The sequence below is a fragment of the Pseudorca crassidens genome (assembly GCF_039906515.1).
Source record: "Pseudorca crassidens isolate mPseCra1 chromosome 1 unlocalized genomic scaffold, mPseCra1.hap1 SUPER_1_unloc_3, whole genome shotgun sequence".
Lineage (NCBI taxonomy): Eukaryota > Metazoa > Chordata > Mammalia > Artiodactyla > Delphinidae > Pseudorca > Pseudorca crassidens.
This window is the reverse complement of record NW_027135940.1, coordinates 2,760,660-2,781,987: the sequence shown is the minus strand read 5'-3', so window position 1 is coordinate 2,781,987 and position 21,328 is coordinate 2,760,660.

The window sequence follows — 21,328 nt, the reverse complement described above, 5'->3', positions numbered from 1 at the left end:
CCTAAGGTGGCCGAACAAATGTGGGGCGGGGTGAAACCGGCCCCCACAGCGTCTCTGCACATCTCTTTCCTGGACCCTTAAAGGTCATTAGAATCTATAACACTTCCAATGCTGGTGCTCAGGCGGACGAGCAGGGAGGCAGGGGTCCTGGGGCCAATCAACGTCACCTGGAGGCTGCTGGGGAGAAGTTCTGACCCTCGTCCCCTGGTATGAGGGCTCCCAACTCAGCACTCAGCAGTTACAGAAGAAGGGTCTGCACCCTCAGCACTCCAAGAATGAGGAATGGGACAAAAGGCAGAGGAGGGGTTTGTCCCCAGCAAAGCCCATTAAAAATCCCTGGGAGATAAAAATAGAATCTGGGCAATAAAGTCAAGTCTGACCTTTTTTATCCTTTGTGCTTTGTCTAATTTCACGTGCTCCTAGGGTCCCGCATACAGAGGTTCCACACCCGGCACTTCAGACCAGATTTCCTAGTGCAGAATGGCTGGGTCGACACCTCAGCTCCTGGGGCCCAGTGCAGACTCCGAGATATAGAGCCTGAGCTGCAGCCAACCCGGCCCTCGAGAGCTCCGCCCCCTCCCTCCCACTGACTCTGACAGGATCTCTACACAGCAGCCCAGCCCACAGCCCACGGGGTAGTGCATGCTCTCACCTCTCCATTCTCTGATCAAAATATAAAGTTTCCTTTGCTTGTGAACCAAACTCAGTCTCGATCTGTTGGCCCCAATGACACTGGGCAGGGGGACACTTGTTGGGGTCCACTCTGGAGGATCAGTAACAGAAATTGAGACTACTGTAACTTCAATGAACAGATGTGTGAGCCAAACTGTAGTTAACATAGAACAGTTTATAAGGCTCGGGTAAAATAAGATGTTTCTAACACTTCCATTTGATATTTCCATCACTTTATTATAAGCAAGTTCAGTGAAAAGGTTTGTCTTATTTGTCAGGTCAATATTAGAGAAATGAAGTGATTTCTTTCCAAGGATGTACATCTAATAATCTTGGTTAAAGCTTCAATCTTGTTTTAAATGCTTTTCCATTGAAAATGATACCTCTCTTTCAGCTCCCCCATTTCTGAGAAGTATAAAATCTTATAATTTATTATTACCAAAGGGGAAAGGTGGGAGGAGGGATAAATTAACAGTTTGGAATTAACACATACACACTGCTATGTATAAAATAGATCATCAACAAGGAACTACTGTATAGCACAGGGAACTACACTCAATATTTTGCAATAACCTATAAGGGGAAATAATCGGAAAAAGAATAGATATTTTTATTGACATCATCTATCAATGACAGTTAAAGTGTAACCTAAGGGAAGCCGGTGGTGAGTGCTTCTGACCCTGAAGACTTCAATCATCTAAAGTTTGGACTCTGCCTACTTCCCAAGGCCCTTAATGAACATATGTGTAGCCGTAGCTTAAAAATTTCCCCAGTTTGGGTTTCGGGGAGACACTGATTTTGAAAAAGCCCTGGTGTTCTCCTTACATGAATGGGACCCTTCCTACTGCTAAAACATGTCTGTCACACCCAGAGGATGGTATACCGTCTGATCGGGAAGAATTTGGAAAAGGCATCTCATCTCCTCATCTCCTGGTGCTCGGGTTCACCCCTCCAGCGTCTTTACTAACAGTCTCCCCACTTGGAGATGTCAGCACTGTCAACATCCTGTTGCGTACAGTTTGGAATTTGCCCAGAGGATGAAGCGGAAGGATGAGGAACAATGAGAGACAAGTCCTAGGTGTTCAGACAGGCACATGTCACTCTAATTTCCAATCAGGAAGACGAATTGACCAAAGGCTAGGGTTGCCCATGGAAACAGTATAGGGCTTGAGGAAATCCCACTGCTTTGTGGCCAGTTCCCATAAACACAAGTTGAACAATGGAACTCAGGGGCAGTAAAATTCACGAAACTGCAGAGTTGAAAATATCTATCACTGAAAAATGTCTTGAGGAAAGTCAAAGAAAAGGATTGGTAAGCAAGGGAGAATGGCAGGAAAGGGATTTGAGGAGGTAGAAAGGACTCGCCATTAAGCACAAGAAAAGGGGCTGAACATTGCCAACATTGCAGTTGGCCAAAAAGGCTGTATGCGTTTTTTTCTGTATATATTCAAGAAAAGGGCATACACTTTTTTAGCCAACCAAACAGGTGGGCACTGGAAATCAATACTACAAAAGATATCACTTCGCATCAGTCAGAAAAGCCATCCTCATAAAGTGTAAACACCAGAAATGCAGGACAGGGCAAGGAGAAGAGGGAGCCCTGTGAGGCTTATAGTGGAAATGTATATTGCCAACGGCCATTCTGGAGAAGTGTATTGTGTTTACTAAAGCATCTAAAAAATGAGCTACAGAGCATAGGGCACTTGCACTCATGGGCGTATATCTTGGGAAAAACAAAAATCGAGAGGACACAGGCACCCCAATGTTTACTGCCTCTCTGTTTAAAAGATCCTCGACTAGGATATAACTTAAATGTCTCTGGAGGGAAAAAATGGATAGAGATGTGGTACTTATGTAGAGTGGAATATTACTCAGCCTGGAAATCAATGAAATATGGCCAGTTGTAACAACTCCAGAGGAGTTACGTATGATCATTCTAAGTGACATAATTCAAAAAGAAAAAGACACATATCATAAGATATCACTTAAAGGTGGAATCCAAAATGGCTACACATGAAATAAATTACAAAACAAAAACATAGTCAAATATGTAGAAAACACGCGTAAGGCTGCTAAACGGGAAAGGTGGGGAGGGGTGAGGCATCATCCAGGAGGTTGAAATTAGCAAAGATACCATTCCAAATACCAAACTGATAATCAACAAGGCCTACACGGTAGCTAAAAGAACTGCACTCAGCACACTCAAGTCACCGGAAAAGAATATCTATGACTGGTAAGAATCTGAAAAAGAATTTATTGATGTCTCTCTGTACGTGAATCAAGTGGATGTACAGCAGCAAGAAACAGAGCTTTGAAAATCAGCTGTAACCAATATAGTAATAAATTGAAAAAAATAAACGACAGAGAGACAGAGAAAACCTCTTACAACTTTTCCTCAGGGACGGTGATGCAACATGGATTGAACACATCTAGACCCACAGCAGGATGAGACATAAGGCTGGAAACTGTTCGCGCTAAGAGAAATGTGAGGTTGGGTGAGGAAATGCACACCCTTTAAAGTAATACTACCTGGTACCCATTCAATGGGTCCCAAATCTGCAGGTTCAAGGAATCTTCCTACAGCTAAAACATGCATGGAAAACATGCATGGAAAACACCATGTGATCGGGAGATGTGTCTAAAATGCACCTCATTTATCCTCTCCTGGTGCTCCTGTTCATCATTCCAGCCACGTTACTTAGAATCTCCCCACTTAGAGAATCAGCACATTTAAACTTCTGTTTCACACATTTTGCAAATTGTGAGGAGGATGAACGGGAAGAGGGGGAACCAATGAGAGAATAGTTGTAGGGGTTTGGACGGGCACATGTCACTCTAATTTCCCATTAAGAGTAAGAATTAAAAAAAGGCTCAGCCCGCCTCGCCGGAGCCAAAATAGGGCCTGAAGCAATCCTGCGGCTTTGAGGCCAGCTCACAAAAGAGCAACTTAAAAAATGGAGCTCAGGGTCACTGCAATTCACAAACCTGCAGAGTTATAAATGAAAACTAACGTCCAAAAATATGTTGAGGTAAGGCAAAGAAGAGGATCTGAATGCAAGACAGAATTGCAAGAAACAGATTTCAAGAGATAGATTGGACTCGTCCTTAAAGTACATGAAAAGCGGCAGAATTTCGACAATGATGTAGTTGGCCCAAAAGGGAGTATGCGTTTTTTCCTGAATATATCCAGGAAAAAACGCATACGCACTTTATGGGCAACCAAGCAAGCAAGCAATGCAAATGTGCACAACAAAGAAGTCTCATTTCCCACCGGTCAAAAGGGCCATCCGAAAAAATTGTAAAAACCAGAAATGCAGGACAGGCCATGGAGAACAGGGAGCCTTTATACGCTGATGGACAGTGTGTGAACTGCCGAGAGCCACTCTGGAGAAGTGTATGGTGGTTCCTAAATCATCTAAAAAACAGAGCTACAGAGCATAGGGCACTTCCAATCATGGAAGTATATCTAGGGAAGTCTAAAAATCAACAAGACACAAGCACACCACAGTTTAGGGCTACTCTGTTTACAAGAACCTCAACTTCAGTACACCTTAAATATCCCAGGAAAGAGAACAATGGATAAAGAAAATGTGGTACTTATGTACAATGGAATATCTCTTCACCATGAAATCAATGTAATAAGGTTAGTAGAAGGATAAAGAGTGGATTTAGGTCCGATAATACTACTTGAAATAAGTCAAACAGAAAAAGAAACATATCATAAGATATCACTTATAGAGGGAGGATAAATATGGCTGCACAAAAAATGAATTACAAAACAGAACAGTGTCTCACATTTAGAAAACACACTTATGTCAGCTTAAGGGGAAAGGAGAGGTGGGGTGATGCATAAAACCAGAGTTTGAAATTAGCACAGATACCGTTCAATAAACCAAATAGGTATTAGACAAGATCTACACCTTGCTCAATGAACTGGCCTCAACACACCCTATACACCGCAGAGAAATATATCTGAGTAATAAGAATCTTAAAACCCATGTATTGATATATCTCCATAAGGGAATCAAGTGTGTGCAGAGCGGCACAAACACAGCAGTGAAAATGAGCTAAACCCCATTATAGAAATAAATTTTAAAACCAAAACGCAGAAACAATGAAAGAGAGAAAAATTCTTACAAAATTCGCTCAGGGGCTGTGATGCAACCTGTAATGACCACATATAAACCCACAGCTGGATAAGACATAAGGCTGGACACTTGGGGCTGAGAGCATTGGTGAGCTTTGGTGAGCAACTGCCGAAAGTTTAATGCAATACTTCATACTACTCATTCCAAGGGTCCCAACACTCCAGGTTGAAGGGAATCTTCCTACAGCTAAACCATGCATGGGGAATCCAGCAGATGGTATACCATATGATCGGGAAAGGTTTCTAAAACGCACCTCATTTTCCTCTCCTGGGGCTCCGGATCAACATTCCAGCCACTTTACTAACAACATCTCCACATGGAGAGTCAATGCCTTTAAGTTCCGGTATCGCACAGTCTGCAGTTAGTGCGGAGGATGAATGGGAATAGGGGGAACCAGTGAGAAAATAGCTGTAGCGGTTTCAATGGGCACATGTCACTCTAATTTCACATCAGGAAGAAGAATTAACCAAAGGCAGAGCAAGGCGCCCCAGAAGAAGGATAGGGCCTGAAGAAATCCTGTGGATATGAGGCAAGATCACAAAAATAAGAGCTGAAAAATGGAGCTAAGGGCCACTGCAATTCAAAAACCTGCAGAGTTATAAAGGCCAACTATTTTCCAAAAGTATATTGAGGTAAGGCTATGAAGAGGCACTGACAGCAAGGCAGAATTGCAGGAAACCGATTTCAAGAGGTAGACAGGAACTGCATTGAAAACATATGAAAAGACTCAGAACGTCGACAATGATGCACTTGGCCAAAAAGGGCGTATGCGTTTCTTCCTGAATATATTCAGGAAGAAACGCATACGCCCTTTCTGGCCAACCAAGCAAGCTTGCAAAGGAAATCTGCACTACAATGAAGTCTCACTGCCCCCCGGTCAAAAGGGCCATCTGAAAAAAGTGTAAAATCCAGAACGGCAGGACAGGCCATGGAGAACTGGGAGCATTTTTGTGCTTATGGGCAGGATGTAAATTGCCAACAGCCACTCTGGAGAAGTGTATGGTGTTTCCTGAAACATCTAAAAAACAAAGCAACAGAGCCTAGGGCACTTCCACTTATGGTCCTATAGCTTAGTGAAATTAAAATCAAAAAGACACAGCCACCCCAAAGTTTGGGACGGCTCTGTTTACAAGAACCTCGTTTACGGTACAAGTTCAATATCGAAGAAAGCAAAAAATGGAGAAAGAAGTTGTGGTACATACGTAGAATGCAATATCATTCAGCAATGAAATCTATGTTATCAGGCCCGTAGCAGCATAATGAGTGGATTCAGGTACGATGATTCTAAGTGAAATAAGTCACACAGAAAAAGAAACATCATAAGATATCCCTAATACACGGAATGTAAACTTGGCTACCCAGGAAATGAATTACAAAACAGAACAGGGTCTCAAATGTAGAACCAACTTATGCTTGCTAAAGGGGAAAGGTGAGTTGGTGTGCTGCATAAAACAAGAGATTGAAATTAACACAGATACCGTTCAATAAGCCAAATATGTAATAGACTAGAGCTACTCCTTGCTCAACGAAGTGGACTCAACACCACATATTAAACGCCTAAGAATATACCTAACTAGTAAGAATCTTAAAACCTATGGATTTATATGTCTCCGAAAGAGAATCAAGCGTGTGTACAGCGGCATAAACGCAGCAGTGATAGGATTGGTGAGGTTCGGTGAGCAAATGCAGACCCTTTGATGTCATATTGCATGGTACCCATTCCATTGGTCTCAACTCTCCAGGTTTAAGGGATTCTTCCTTCAGCTAAAAGATGCATGTGGAACCCAGAGTATGATCCACCGTGTGATCGGGAAACGTGTTCAAATGTGTCTCAGTTTTCGTCCCCTGGTACTCGGGTGCAACATTCCAGACGCTTTACTAACACTCTCCCCACTTGGAGAGTCAGTGCCTTTAACCTCCTGTTTGGCCCAGTTTGCAATTTCTTCGGAAAATGAACAGGAATAGGGAGAACCAATGACAGACTAGCTGGAGGTGTCTGGACGGGCAAATTTTACTCTCATTTCCCACCAGGAAGAGGAATTAACCAAAGGCTCAGCGAGCCATGCCGGAACCACACTAGGGCCTGAAGCAATCCTGCGGTGTTGCGGCCAGCTCACAAGAAAGCGAGTTGAAGAAAGGAGCTCAGGGGCCCTGTAATTCACACACCCGCAGAGATATAATTGACAGCTATCGTCCAAAAATATATTGAAGTAAGGCTTCCAAGAGGACTTGAAAGTGGGGCAGAATTGCAGGAAACCGATTTCAGGAGACAGACTGGAATTGCATGTAAAGCATAGGAAAAGAGGCAGAACGTCCACAGTGATGCACTTGGTCAAAAGGGGCGTATGCGTTTTTTCCTGAACATATTCAGGAAAAAAACGCATACGCACTTTTTGGCCAACCAAGCAAGCTTGCAAAGGAAATCTGCATTACAATGAAGTCTCACTTCCCCCCGGTCAAAAGGGCCATCTGAAAAAAGTGTAAAATCCAAAAAGGCAGGACTGGCCATGGAGCACTGGGTGCCTTGTTATAATGATGGGCGGGATGTAAATTGCCAACAGCCACTCTGGAGAAGTGTATGGTGTTTCCTGAAACATGTAAAAAACAAAGCAACAGAGCCTAGGGCACTTCCACTTATGGTCTTATAGCTTAGGGAAATTAAAATCAAAAAGACACAGCCACCCCAAAGTTTGGGACGGCTCTGTTTACAAGAACCTCGTTTACGGTACAAGTTCAATATCGCAGAAAGCGAAAAATGGATAAAGAAGTTGTGGTACTAACGTACAATGCAATATCACTCAGCAATGAAATGTATGTCATCAGGCCAGTAGCAGCATAATGAGTGGATTCAGGTACGATGATTCTAAGTGAAATAAGTAACACAGAAAAAGAAACATCATAAGGTATCACTAATGCACGGAATGTAAACTTGGCTACACATGAACTGAATTACAAAACAGAACAGGGTCTCAAGTTTAGAAAACCAACTTATGCTTGCTTAAGGGGAAAGGTGAGTTGGGGTGCTGCATAAAACCAGAGTTTGAAATTAGCACAGATACCGTTCCATAAGCCAAATATGTAATAGACAAGACCTACCCCTTGTTCATCGAAATGGACTCAACAATGAGGTATCACCTCACACCTGTTAGAATGGGCATCATCTGAAAATCTACAAACAACAAATGCTGGAAAGGGTGTGGAGAAAAGGAAGCCTCTTCCACTATTGTTGGGAATATAAATTGATACAGTCACTATGGAGAACAATATGGAGTTTCTTAAGAAACTAATAATAGAATTACCATATGATACAGCAATCCCAGTACTGGACATATACCCAGACAAAACCATAAATCAAAAAGAGACATTCACCGTAATGTTCATTGCATCACTATTTACAATATCGAGGTAATGGAAGCAACCTAAATGCCCACAGACAGACGAATGCATAAAGATGTGGTACATATATAAAATGGAATATTACTAAGCCATGAAAGGAATGAAATTGGGTCATTTGTAGAGACGTCGATGGATCTAGAGACTGTCATACAGAGTGAAGTAAGTCAGAAAGAGAAAAACAAATCTTGTATATTCATGCATATATGTGGAACCTAGAAAAACTGTACAGATTAACCGTTTTGCAAGGCATAAATAGAGCAACAGATGTAGACAACAATCGTATGGACAACAAGGGGGGAAAGCTCTTGGGGGTGGTGGTGGTGGGAGGAGTTGAGAGATTGGGATTGGCATGTAAACATTTATATGTATAAAATAGATAACCAATAAGAACCTGCTGTATAAAAATATAAAATAAAATTCAAAATTAAAAAGAAATAAAATTTAAAAAACAAAACAGAAAAAACAATTATTCCCTTCACATACATGTATTTATATGAATAAATTATTTCCATGCTTATATCTGTAAATACAAAAAAGAGGAATAAAATCTACCTTGAACCAAAAACAAAAAAGAGAAAAAAAAAACAGAACCCACCAGTTACTCAGAGGAAAACCGTATCAGGGCACTTGCTCCAGTTGTAAACAATTCTGAAGTTGGTCAGTGGTGGGGAATCGTCTCCCATTCAGCCAGCAGCCCCCACACAACAAGCGTCCTCATTGCAAAGCTGGGGCACTGTGCCGAGGCATCTGTGAGTAAACGTGAGCTGAGCCCCAGGCCAGTTGCTGCTGAACTGTTCCCACCCTTCCCAGGTAAAACACCTGAATATATACAAGGACTTGAAAGCCTAGAGGAAGGGCCATGGAGCCACACGAGTGACAGCATGCCAGCTGACTTGGTGCCTGCAGGCCAGCCAGGATGGTCCTGGCCCTGGGTGCTCTTCTGGAAGATTTCCATTTCCCTGCCTGAGATACCCGTCCTGTCCCTGCCCCCACTGCTTTTTTCCTTCCTCACCTCTGCCCAGGGAGCAATTCCAGCAGCAGGTATGGGTGACACATCCTCTTCTTTAGCAGGTGGCAGCCTGGCAACTGCTGCAGAAAGTCCAGCAGAGCCCCACTCACACTGGGCCACCCACAAAGCCGTGGCCTCTCACTCCCTCCCACCAGCCCAGCCCCGAGACTGCTGACAGGGCAGAGAAAATGGCGTCAGACACAGCTGCAGGGGCTCTTGCTGCCTGGAGTGGTATTTATATTGATCTCAACCCAGGCACACCTGGGGAGGGCTGGCCGGCACCGTAAGGCTGCCCAGGTCAGCCAATCGTCACCCCTCAGGGGCTCACAGTTGCAGAAAATGGAACTTGCTGAACCGGCCAGGTCCAAGGAACAGGTGTGGGCTCCTGAGAGTCAGGATAGACAAGGGGCTGCAGCTTTGGCTTGTTTTCTAATCATTTTATCTGGCCCATGAGTGGGAGACAACTTCAAGAAAACCCTCTCCTAATGAGAGGAACCCAGGAGTCAGGGAGAGGAGGGGTGGGTGGTGGTTGGAGACAGAGGCCTGGTGCCCCGGGTGCAGTGGAAGTCTCTGGAAGACCAGGTGGAGGGAGGCCACACAGAGTGATGCCCAGGGTCACAGACCTGTCGGAGCTGCTGTTTGTTAGTTCAAGTCCTGCTCTGAGGTGCTCTGTGTCAGCTCTGAGCGACAGGTGAGCTGGGGGTGCTCTTCAATGAGGGCTATGTGCACGGTTCCTGTGTGCCCAGCCCTGCCACGGTACCTGCAAGGGTAGCTCTGTATCCTGGGAGGGGCCTGACCACGAGAGCCCCGTGGGCTGGCTTGGGGGTGGGGTACCTGCCCAGGAGAGCTCCATATCCTGGGATTGGCCTGACCACGAGAGCTCCATGGGCTGCTGGGGACCTGGTAAAGGATGTCAGGACAGTCAGTGAAGCCACCGAGGATATACCTCCAGTTGCTCCTAATTCCTACACCCTGCTGGTCATTCTACCAACCACCAGGACATGGTATTCTGTATTAGTCTTCAATGATGCCTTCTTTTGTATTCCATTAGTCCCAGAGTCACAAGAAATTTTGGCTTGTGAGTGGCAGGACTCAACATACAACTAAAACAATACTTCCGGGCCGTCTTGCCCCAAGGGTTCAAAAATTCCCACACCATCTTTGGGGAAAGCTTAGCTAAAGACCGAAAAGTTCTACCTCTGGAAAAGGAAACCCTCCTTCAATATGCAGGCGACATTCTGATCGCCAGCCCTACTAAGGAGGCCTCTGAACTACCAAGCCAATAAAGGATAGAAGTTGTCCAAGAAAAAGCTCAAATATCACAGACTGCGGTGACCTGCCTGGGCTTCATTCTCACACAAGGTCGGAGAAGCCCATCCCAGGAAAGGGAAGAAACCATTTGCAGCCTTACCCCTTTCTAAAACGAGAAGACAGCTTAGGGGTTCCTGGGGAGGCCAGGGTTTGCTGCTTCTGGATCCCTAACTACAGTCTACTAGCTGGGCCTCTATATGAAACACTGAAAGGAAAAGATGATGATCCTTTTGAACAGAATCCAGAAGTGGCCTTTCAAGAATGGAAAGAGCAGTCAATTCAGACCCTTGCCCTGGAACTCCCTAATTGAGCTAAACCCTTTGACCTTTCCATTCCCGGTGAAAGGTGAATCGCCATTGGAGAATTAGTGCAAAAACTGGGACCACTTGAAATGGAACAACGCAAGAATGCCATCCAGGTAGGATAAACTACAGTCACCAAGGGGCTTGGCCCACTGCCACATCTGGCCAAGATACTGGCGGTATCTAAAAACCTGGAAATCAGCAGCCCAAAAGGCCACCTCCCTCCTAAGGGAAAAGGACCCCACGTGGTGATCCTAATCACCAACCATGCCCTGAAGTTGCAGGGTTCGCTCCGTGGGCACACCGACCTCGAGTGAGGAGGCCCTCCAACTCCAACATCCAGAGAGATAACCGGGGGCAGCAGGGCACCATGACGACTCGTGTGAACATCACTTGACCTGGAGTTTCTCTCATAAAACAACAATAGTGTGTCCCGAAGGAGTAGACTACTGCTTGCAGGACTTACTGCACCCGGAGGGGAGCTAATAATCTTGGCGGGGGAACCGTATATCACACTGTCACCATAGAAAAGCCTACAGACACCGTGATGATGGTGGCCAATAAGACCGGCTGGACTCCTGTTTACTTCAAAAGGCTGTTGACTCAGTGGCCATCATGGTCCTTGATCACCACTGACCCTGGACTGTCTGGGAGTTGAGCGGGAAGGGCTCTGACACCTGGTGCTGTTTTTACGTTAATTCAGGGACCTAATTGAAGAAAGAGCAGACTACTGGACAGAGCATCTAGGCTGGCAGAAACGGTCAGCCTAAGGTGGCCGAACAAATGTGGGGCGGGGTGAAACCGGCCCCCACAGCGTCTCTGCACATCTCTTTCCTGGACCCTTAAAGGTCATTAGAATCTATAACACTTCCAATGCTGGTGCTCAGGCAGACGAGCAGGGAGGCAGGGGTCCTGGGGCCAATCAACGTCACCTGGAGGCTGCTGGGGAGAAGTTCTGACCCTCGTCCCCTGGTATGAGGGCTCCCAACTCAGCACTCAGCAGTTACAGAAGAAGGGTCTGCACCCTCAGCACTCCAAGAATGAGGAATGGGACAAAAGGCAGAGGAGGGGTTTGTCCCCAGCAAAGCCCATTAAAAATCCCTGGGAGATAAAAATAGAATCTGGGCAATAAAGTCAAGTCTGACCTTTTTTATCCTTTGTGCTTTGTCTAATTTCACGTGCTCCTAGGGTCCCGCATACAGAGGTTCCACACCCGGCACTTCAGACCAGATTTCCTAGTGCAGAATGGCTGGGTCGACACCTCAGCTCCTGGGGCCCAGTGCAGACTCCGAGATATAGAGCCTGAGCTGCAGCCAACCCGGCCCTCGAGAGCTCCGCCCCCTCCCTCCCACTGACTCTGACAGGATCTCTACACAGCAGCCCAGCCCACAGCCCACGGGGTAGTGCATGCTCTCACCTCTCCATTCTCTGATCAAAATATAAAGTTTCCTTTGCTTGTGAACCAAACTCAGTCTCGATCTGTTGGCCCCAATGACACTGGGCAGGGGGACACTTGTTGGGGTCCACTCTGGAGGATCAGTAACAGAAATTGAGACTACTGTAACTTCAATGAACAGATGTGTGAGCCAAACTGTAGTTAACATAGAACAGTTTATAAGGCTCGGGTAAAATAAGATGTTTCTAACACTTCCATTTGATATTTCCATCACTTTATTATAAGCAAGTTCAGTGAAAAGGTTTGTCTTATTTGTCAGGTCAATATTAGAGAAATGAAGTGATTTCTTTCCAAGGATGTACATCTAATAATCTTGGTTAAAGCTTCAATCTTGTTTTAAATGCTTTTCCATTGAAAATGATACCTCTCTTTCAGCTCCCCCATTTCTGAGAAGTATAAAATCTTATAATTTATTATTACCAAAGGGGAAAGGTGGGAGGAGGGATAAATTAACAGTTTGGAATTAACACATACACACTGCTATGTATAAAATAGATCATCAACAAGGAACTACTGTATAGCACAGGGAACTACACTCAATATTTTGCAATAACCTATAAGGGGAAATAATCGGAAAAAGAATAGATATTTTTATTGACATCATCTATCAATGACAGTTAAAGTGTAACCTAAGGGAAGCCGGTGGTGAGTGCTTCTGACCCTGAAGACTTCAATCATCTAAAGTTTGGACTCTGCCTACTTCCCAAGGCCCTTAATGAACATATGTGTAGCCGTAGCTTAAAAATTTCCCCAGTTTGGGTTTCGGGGAGACACTGATTTTGAAAAAGCCCTGGTGTTCTCCTTACATGAATGGGACCCTTCCTACTGCTAAAACATGTCTGTCACACCCAGAGGATGGTATACCGTCTGATCAGGAAGAATTTGGAAAAGGCATCTCATCTCCTCATCTCCTGGTGCTCGGGTTCACCCCTCCAGCGTCTTTACTAACAGTCTCCCCACTTGGAGATGTCAGCACTGTCAACATCCTGTTGCGTACAGTTTGGAATTTGCCCAGAGGATGAAGCGGAAGGATGAGGAACAATGAGAGACAAGTCCTAGGTGTTCAGACAGGCACATGTCACTCTAATTTCCAATCAGGAAGACGAATTGACCAAAGGCTAGGGTTGCCCATGGAAACAGTATAGGGCTTGAGGAAATCCCACTGCTTTGTGGCCAGTTCCCATAAACACAAGTTGAACAATGGAACTCAGGGGCAGTAAAATTCACGAAACTGCAGAGTTGAAAATATCTATCACTGAAAAATGTCTTGAGGAAAGTCAAAGAAAAGGATTGGTAAGCAAGGGAGAATGACAGGAAAGGGATTTGAGGAGGTAGAAAGGACTCGCCATTAAGCACAAGAAAAGGGGCTGAACATTGCCAACATTGCAGTTGGCCAAAAAGGCTGTATGCGTTTTTTTCTGTATATATTCAAGAAAAGGGCATACACTTTTTTAGCCAACCAAACAGGTGGGCACTGGAAATCAATACTACAAAAGATATCACTTCGCATCAGTCAGAAAAGCCATCCTCATAAAGTGTAAACACCAGAAATGCAGGACAGGGCAAGGAGAAGAGGGAGCCCTGTGAGGCTTATAGTGGAAATGTATATTGCCAACGGCCATTCTGGAGAAGTGTATTGTGTTTACTAAAGCATCTAAAAAATGAGCTACAGAGCATAGGGCACTTGCACTCATGGGCGTATATCTTGGGAAAAACAAAAATCGAGAGGACACAGGCACCCCAATGTTTACTGCCTCTCTGTTTAAAAGATCCTCGACTAGGATATAACTTAAATGTCTCTGGAGGGAAGAAATGGATAGAGATGTGGTACTTATGTAGAGTGGAATATTACTCAGCCTGGAAATCAATGAAATATGGCCAGTTGTAACAACTCCGGAGGAGTTACGTATGATCATTCTAAGTGACATAATTCAAAAAGAAAAAGACACATATCATAAGATATCACTTAAAGGTGGAATCCAAAATGGCTACACATGAAATAAATTACAAAACAAAAACATAGTCAAATATGTAGAAAACACGCGTAAGGCTGCTAAACGGGAAAGGTGGGGAGGGGTGAGGCATCATCCAGGAGGTTGAAATTAGCAAAGATACCATTCCAAATACCAAACTGATAATCAACAAGGCCTACACGGTAGCTAAAAGAACTGCACTCAGCACACTCAAGTCACCGGAAAAGAATATCTATGACTGGTAAGAATCTGAAAAAGAATTTATTGATGTCTCTCTGTACGTGAATCAAGTGGATGTACAGCAGCAAGAAACAGAGCTTTGAAAATCAGTTGTAACCAATATAGTAATAAATTGAAAAAAATAAACGACAGAGAGACAGAGAAAACCTCTTACAACTTTTCCTCAGGGACGGTGATGCAACATGGATTGAACACATCTAGACCCACAGCAGGATGAGACATAAGGCTGGAAACTGTTCGCGCTAAGAGAAATGTGAGGTTGGGTGAGGAAATGCACACCCTTTAAAGTAATACTACCTGGTACCCATTCAATGGGTCCCAAATCTGCAGGTTCAAGGAATCTTCCTACAGCTAAAACATGCATGGAAAACATGCATGGAAAACACCATGTGATCGGGAGATGTGTCTAAAATGCACCTCATTTATCCTCTCCTGGTGCTCCTGTTCATCATTCCAGCCACGTTACTTAGAATCTCCCCACTTAGAGAATCAGCACATTTAAACTTCTGTTTCACACATTTTGCAAATTGTGAGGAGGATGAACGGGAAGAGGGGGAACCAATGAGAGAATAGTTGTAGGGGTTTGGACGGGCACATGTCACTCTAATTTCCCATTAAGAGTAAGAATTAAAAAAAGGCTCAGCCCGCCTCGCCGGAGCCAAAATAGGGCCTGAAGCAATCCTGCGGCTTTGAGGCCAGCTCACAAAAGAGCAACTTAAAAAATGGAGCTCAGGGTCACTGCAATTCACAAACCTGCAGAGTTATAAATGAAAACTAACGTCCAAAAATATGTTGAGGTAAGGCAAAGAAGAGGATCTGAATGCAAGACAGAATTGCAAGAAACAGATTTCAAGAGATAGATTGGACTCGTCCTTAAAGTACATGAAAAGCGGCAGAATTTCGACAATGATGTAGTTGGCCCAAAAGGGAGTATGCGTTTTTTCCTGAATATATCCAGGAAAAAACGCATACGCACTTTATGGGCAACCAAGCAAGCAAGCAATGCAAATGTGCACAACAAAGAAGTCTCATTTCCCACCGGTCAAAAGGGCCATCCGAAAAAATTGTAAAAACCAGAAATGCAGGACAGGCCATGGAGAACAGGGAGCCTTTATACGCTGATGGACAGTGTGTGAACTGCCGAGAGCCACTCTGGAGAAGTGTATGGTGGTTCCTAAATCATCTAAAAAACAGAGCTACAGAGCATAGGGCACTTCCAATCATGGAAGTATATCTAGGGAAGTCTAAAAATCAACAAGACACAAGCACACCACAGTTTAGGGCTACTCTGTTTACAAGAACCTCAACTTCAGTACACCTTAAATATCCCAGGAAAGAGAACAATGGATAAAGAAAATGTGGTACTTATGTACAATGGAATATCTCTTCACCATGAAATCAATGTAATAAGGCTAGTAGAAGGATAAAGAGTGGATTTAGGTCCGATAATACTACTTGAAATAAGTCAAACAGAAAAAGAAACATATCATAAGATATCACTTATAGAGGGAGGATAAATATGGCTGCACAAAAAATGAATTACAAAACAGAACAGTGTCTCACATTTAGAAAACACACTTATGTCAGCTTAAGGGGAAAGGAGAGGTGGGGTGATGCATAAAACCAGAGTTTGAAATTAGCACAGATACCGTTCAATAAACCAAATAGGTATTAGACAAGATCTACACCTTGCTCAATGAACTGGCCTCAACACACCCTATACACCGCAGAGAAATATATCTGAGTAATAAGAATCTTAAAACCCATGTATTGATATATCTCCATAAGGGAATCAAGTGTGTGCAGAGCGGCACAAACACAGCAGTGAAAATGAGCTAAACCCCATTATAGAAATAAATTTTAAAACCAAAACGCAGAAACAATGAAAGAGAGAAAAATTCTTACAAAATTCGCTCAGGGGCTGTGATGCAACCTGGAATGACCACATATAAACCCACAGCTGGATAAGACATAAGGCTGGACACTTGGGGCTGAGAGCATTGGTGAGCTTTGGTGAGCAACTGCCGAAAGTTTAATGCAATACTTCATACTACTCATTCCAAGGGTCCCAACACTCCAGGTTGAAGGGAATCTTCCTACAGCTAAACCATGCATGGGGAATCCAGCAGATGGTATACCATATGATCGGGAAAGGTTTCTAAAACGCACCTCATTTTCGTCTCCTGGGGCTCCGGATCAACATTCCAGCCACTTTACTAACAACATCTCCACATGGAGAGTCAATGCCTTTAAGTTCCGGTATCGCACAGTCTGCAGTTAGTGCGGAGGATGAATGGGAATAGGGGGAACCAGTGAGAAAATAGCTGTAGCGGTTTCAATGGGCACATGTCACTCTAATTTCACATCAGGAAGAAGAATTAACCAAAGGCAGAGCAAGGCGCCCCAGAAGAAGGATAGGGCCTGAAGAAATCCTGTGGATATGAGGCAAGATCACAAAAATAAGAGCTGAAAAATGGAGCTAAGGGCCACTGCAATTCAAAAACCTGCAGAGTTATAAAGGCCAACTATTTTCCAAACGTATATTGAGGTAAGGCTATGAAGAGGCACTGACAGCAAGGCAGAATTGCAGGAAACCGATTTCAAGAGGTAGACAGGAACTGCATTGAAAACATATGAAAAGACTCAGAACGTCGACAATGATGCACTTGGCCAAAAAGGGCGTATGCGTTTCTTCCTGAATATATTCAGGAAGAAACGCATACGCCCTTTCTGGCCAACCAAGCAAGCTTGCAAAGGAAATCTGCACTACAATGAAGTCTCACTGCCCCCCGGTCAAAAGGGCCATCTGAAAAAAGTGTAAAATCCAGAACGGCAGGACAGGCCATGGAGAACTGGGAGCCTTTTTGTGCTTATGGGCAGGATGTAAATTGCCAACAGCCACTCTGGAGAAGTGTATGATGTTTCCTGAAACATCTAAAAAACAAAGCAACAGAGCCTAGGGCACTTCCACTTATGGTCCTATAGCTTAGTGAAATTAAAATCAAAAAGACACAGCCACCCCAAAGTTTGGAACGGCTCTGTTTACAACAACCTCGTTTACGGTACAAGTTCAATATCGTAGAAAGCAAAAAATGGATAAAGAAGTTGTGGTACATACGTAGAATGGAATATCATTCAGCAATGAAATCTATGTCATCAGGCCCGTAGCAGCATAATGAGTGGATTCAGGTACGATGATTCTAAGTGAAATAAGTCACACAGAAAAAGAAACATCATAAGATATCCCTAATACACGGAATGTAAACTTGGCTACCCAGGAAATGAATTACAAAACAGAACAGGGTCTCAAATGTAGAACCAACTTATGCTTGCTAAAGGGGAAAGGTGAGTTGGTGTGCTGCATAAAACAAGAGATTGAAATGAGCACAGATACCGTTCAATAAGCCAAATATGTAATAGACTAGAGCTACTCCTTGCTCAACGAAGTGGACTCAACACCACATATTAAACGCCTAAGAATATACCTGACTAGTAAGAATCTTAAAACCTATGGATTTATATGTCTCCGAAAGAGAATCAAGCGTGTTTACAGCGGCATAAACGCAGCAGTGATAGGATTGGTGAGGTTCGGTGAGCAAATGCAGACCCTTTGAAGTCATATTGCATGGTACCCATTCCATGGTTCTCAACTCTCCAGGTTTAAGGGATTCTTCCTTCAGCTAAAACATGCATGTGGAACCCAGAGTATGATCCACCGTGTGATTGGGAAACGTGTTCAAATGTGTCTCACTTTTCATCCCCTGGTAATCGGCTGCAACATTCTAGACGCTTTACTAACACTCTCCCCCACTTGGAGAGTCAGTGCCTTTAACCTCCTGTTTGGCCCAGTTTGCAATTTCTGCGGAAAATGAACAGGAATAGGGAGAACCAATGAGAGACTAGCTGGAGGGTTATGGACGGGCAAATTTAACTCTCATTTCCCACCAAGAAGAGGAATTATCGAAAGGCTCAGCGAGCCATGCCGGAACCACACTAGGGCCTGAAGCAATCCTGCGGTGTTGCGGCCAGCTCACAAGAAAGCGAGTTGAAGAAAGGAGCTCAGGGGAACTGTAATTCACACACCTGCAGAGTTCTAAATGACAGCTATCGTCCAAAAATATATTGAAGTAAGGCTGCCAAGAGGACTTGAAAGCGGGGCAGAATTGCAGGAAACCGATTTCAGGAGGTAGACTGGAATTGCATGTAAAGCATAGGAAAAGAGGCAGAACGTCCACAATGATGCACTTGGCCAAAAAGGGCGTCTGCGTTTTTTCCTGAATATACTCAGGAAAAAACGCATACGCCCTTTTTGGCCAACCAAGCAAGCTTGCAAAGGAAATCTGCACTACAATGAAGTCTCACTGCCCCCCGGTCAAAAGGGCCATCTGAAAAAAGTGTAAAATCCAAAAAGGCAGGACAGGCCAAGGAGAACTGGGAGCCTTGTTATGCTGATGGGCGGGATGTAAATTGCCCACAGCCACTCTGGAGAAGTGTATGGTGTTTCCTGAAACATCTAAGAAACAGAGCAACACAGCCTAAGGCACTTCCACTTATGGTCCTATAGATTAGGGAAATTAAAATCAAAAAGACACAGCCACCGCAATGTTTGGGACGGCTCTGTTTACAAGAACCTCGTTTACAATACAAGTTCAATATCACAGAAAGCGAAAAATGGATAAAGAAGTTGTGGTACTTACGTACAATGCAATATCACTCAGCAATGAAATCTATGTCATCAGGCCAGTAGCAGCATAATGAGTGGATTCAGGTACGATGATTCTAAGTGAAATAAGTCACACAGAAAAAGAAACATCATAAGGTATCACTAATACACGGAATGTAAACTTGGCTACACAGGAACTGAATTACAGAACAGAACAGGGTCTCAAATGTAGAAAACCAACTTATGCTTGCTTAAGGGGAAAGGTGAGTTGGGGTGCTGCAGAAAACCAGAGATTGAACTTAACACAGATAGCTTTCCATAAGACAAATATGTAATAGACAAGAGCTACTCCTTGCTCAACGAAGCGGACTCAACACCCCATATTAAACGCCTAAGAATATACCTGAGTAGTAAGAATCTTAAAACCTATGGATTTATATGTCTCCGAAAGAGAATCAAGCGTGTGTACAGCGGCATAAAGGCAGCAGTGAAAGGATTGGTGAGGTTCGGTGAGCAAATGAAGACCGTTTGAAGTCATATTGCATGGTACCCACTCCATGGTTCTCAACTCTCCAGGTTTAAGGGATTCTTCCTTCAGCTAAAACATGCATGTGGAACCCAGAGTATAATCCACCGTGTGATCGGGAAACATGTTCAAATGTGTCTCAGTTTTCGTCTCCTGGTACTCGGGTGCAGCATTCCAGACGCTTTACTAACACTCTCCCCACTTGGAGAGTCAGTGCCTTTAACCTCCTGTTTGGCCCAGTTTGCAATTTCTGCAGAAAAGGAACAGGAATAGGCAGAACGAATGAGAGACTAGCTGGAGGTGTCTGGACGGGCAAATTTAACTCTCATTTCCCACCAGGAAGAGGAATTAACCAAAGGCTCAGCGAGCCATGCCGGAACCACACTAGGGCCTGAAGCAATCATGCAGTGTTGCGGCCAGCTCACAAGAAAGGGAGTTGAAGAAAGGAGCTCAGGGGCACTGTAATTCACAAACCTGCAGAGATATAAATGACAGCTATCGTCCAAAAATATATTGAAGTAAGGCTGCCAAGAGGACTTGAAAGCGGGGCAGAATTGCAGGAAACCGATTTCAGGAGGTAGACTGGAATTGCATGTAAAGCATAGGAAAAGAGGCAGAACGTCCACAATGATGCACTTGGCCAAAAAGGGCGTATGCGTTTTTTCCTGAATATATTCAGGAAAAAACGCATACGCCCTTTTTGGCCACCCAAGCAAGCTTGCAAAGAAATCTGCACTACAATGAAGTCTCACTGCCCCCCGGTCAAAAGGGCCATCTGAAAAAAGTGTAAAATCCAGAAAGGCAGGACAGGCCATGGAGAACTGGGAGCCTTGTTATGCTGATGGGCAGGATGTAAATTGCCAACAGCCACTCTGGAGAAGTGTATGGTGGTTCCTGAAATATCTAAAAAACAAAGCAACACAGCCTAGGGCACTTCCACTTATGGTCCTATAGCTTAGGGAAATTAAAATCAAAAAGACACAGGCACCCCAAAGTTTGGGACGACTCTTTTTACAAGAACCTCGTTTACGGTACAAGTTCAATATCGCAGAAGGCGAAAAATGGATAAAGAAGTTGTGGTACTTACGTACAATGCAATATCACTCAGCAATGAAATGTATGTCATCAGGCCAGTAGCAGCATAATGAGTGGATTCAGGTACGATGATTCTAAGTGAAATAAGTCACACAGAAAAAGAAACATCATAAGATATCACTAATACACAGAATGTAAACTTCTCTACATAGGAACTGAATTACAAAACAGAATAGGGTCTCAAATGTAGAAAACCAACTTATGCTTGCTTAAGGGGAAAGGTGAGTTGGGGTGCTGCAGAAAACCAGAGATTGAACTTAACACAGATAGCTTTCCATAAGACAAATATGTAATAGACAAGAGCTACTCCTTGCTCAACGAAGCGGACTCAACACCCCATATTAAACGCCTAAGAATATACCTGAGTAGTAAGAATCTTAAAACCTATGGATTTATATGTCTCCGAAAGAGAATCAAGCGTGTGTACAGCGGCATAAAGGCAGCAGTGAAAGGATTGGTGAGGTTCGGTGAGCAAATGAAGACCGTTTGAAGTCATATTGCATGGTACCCACTCCATGGTTCTCAACTCTCCAGGTT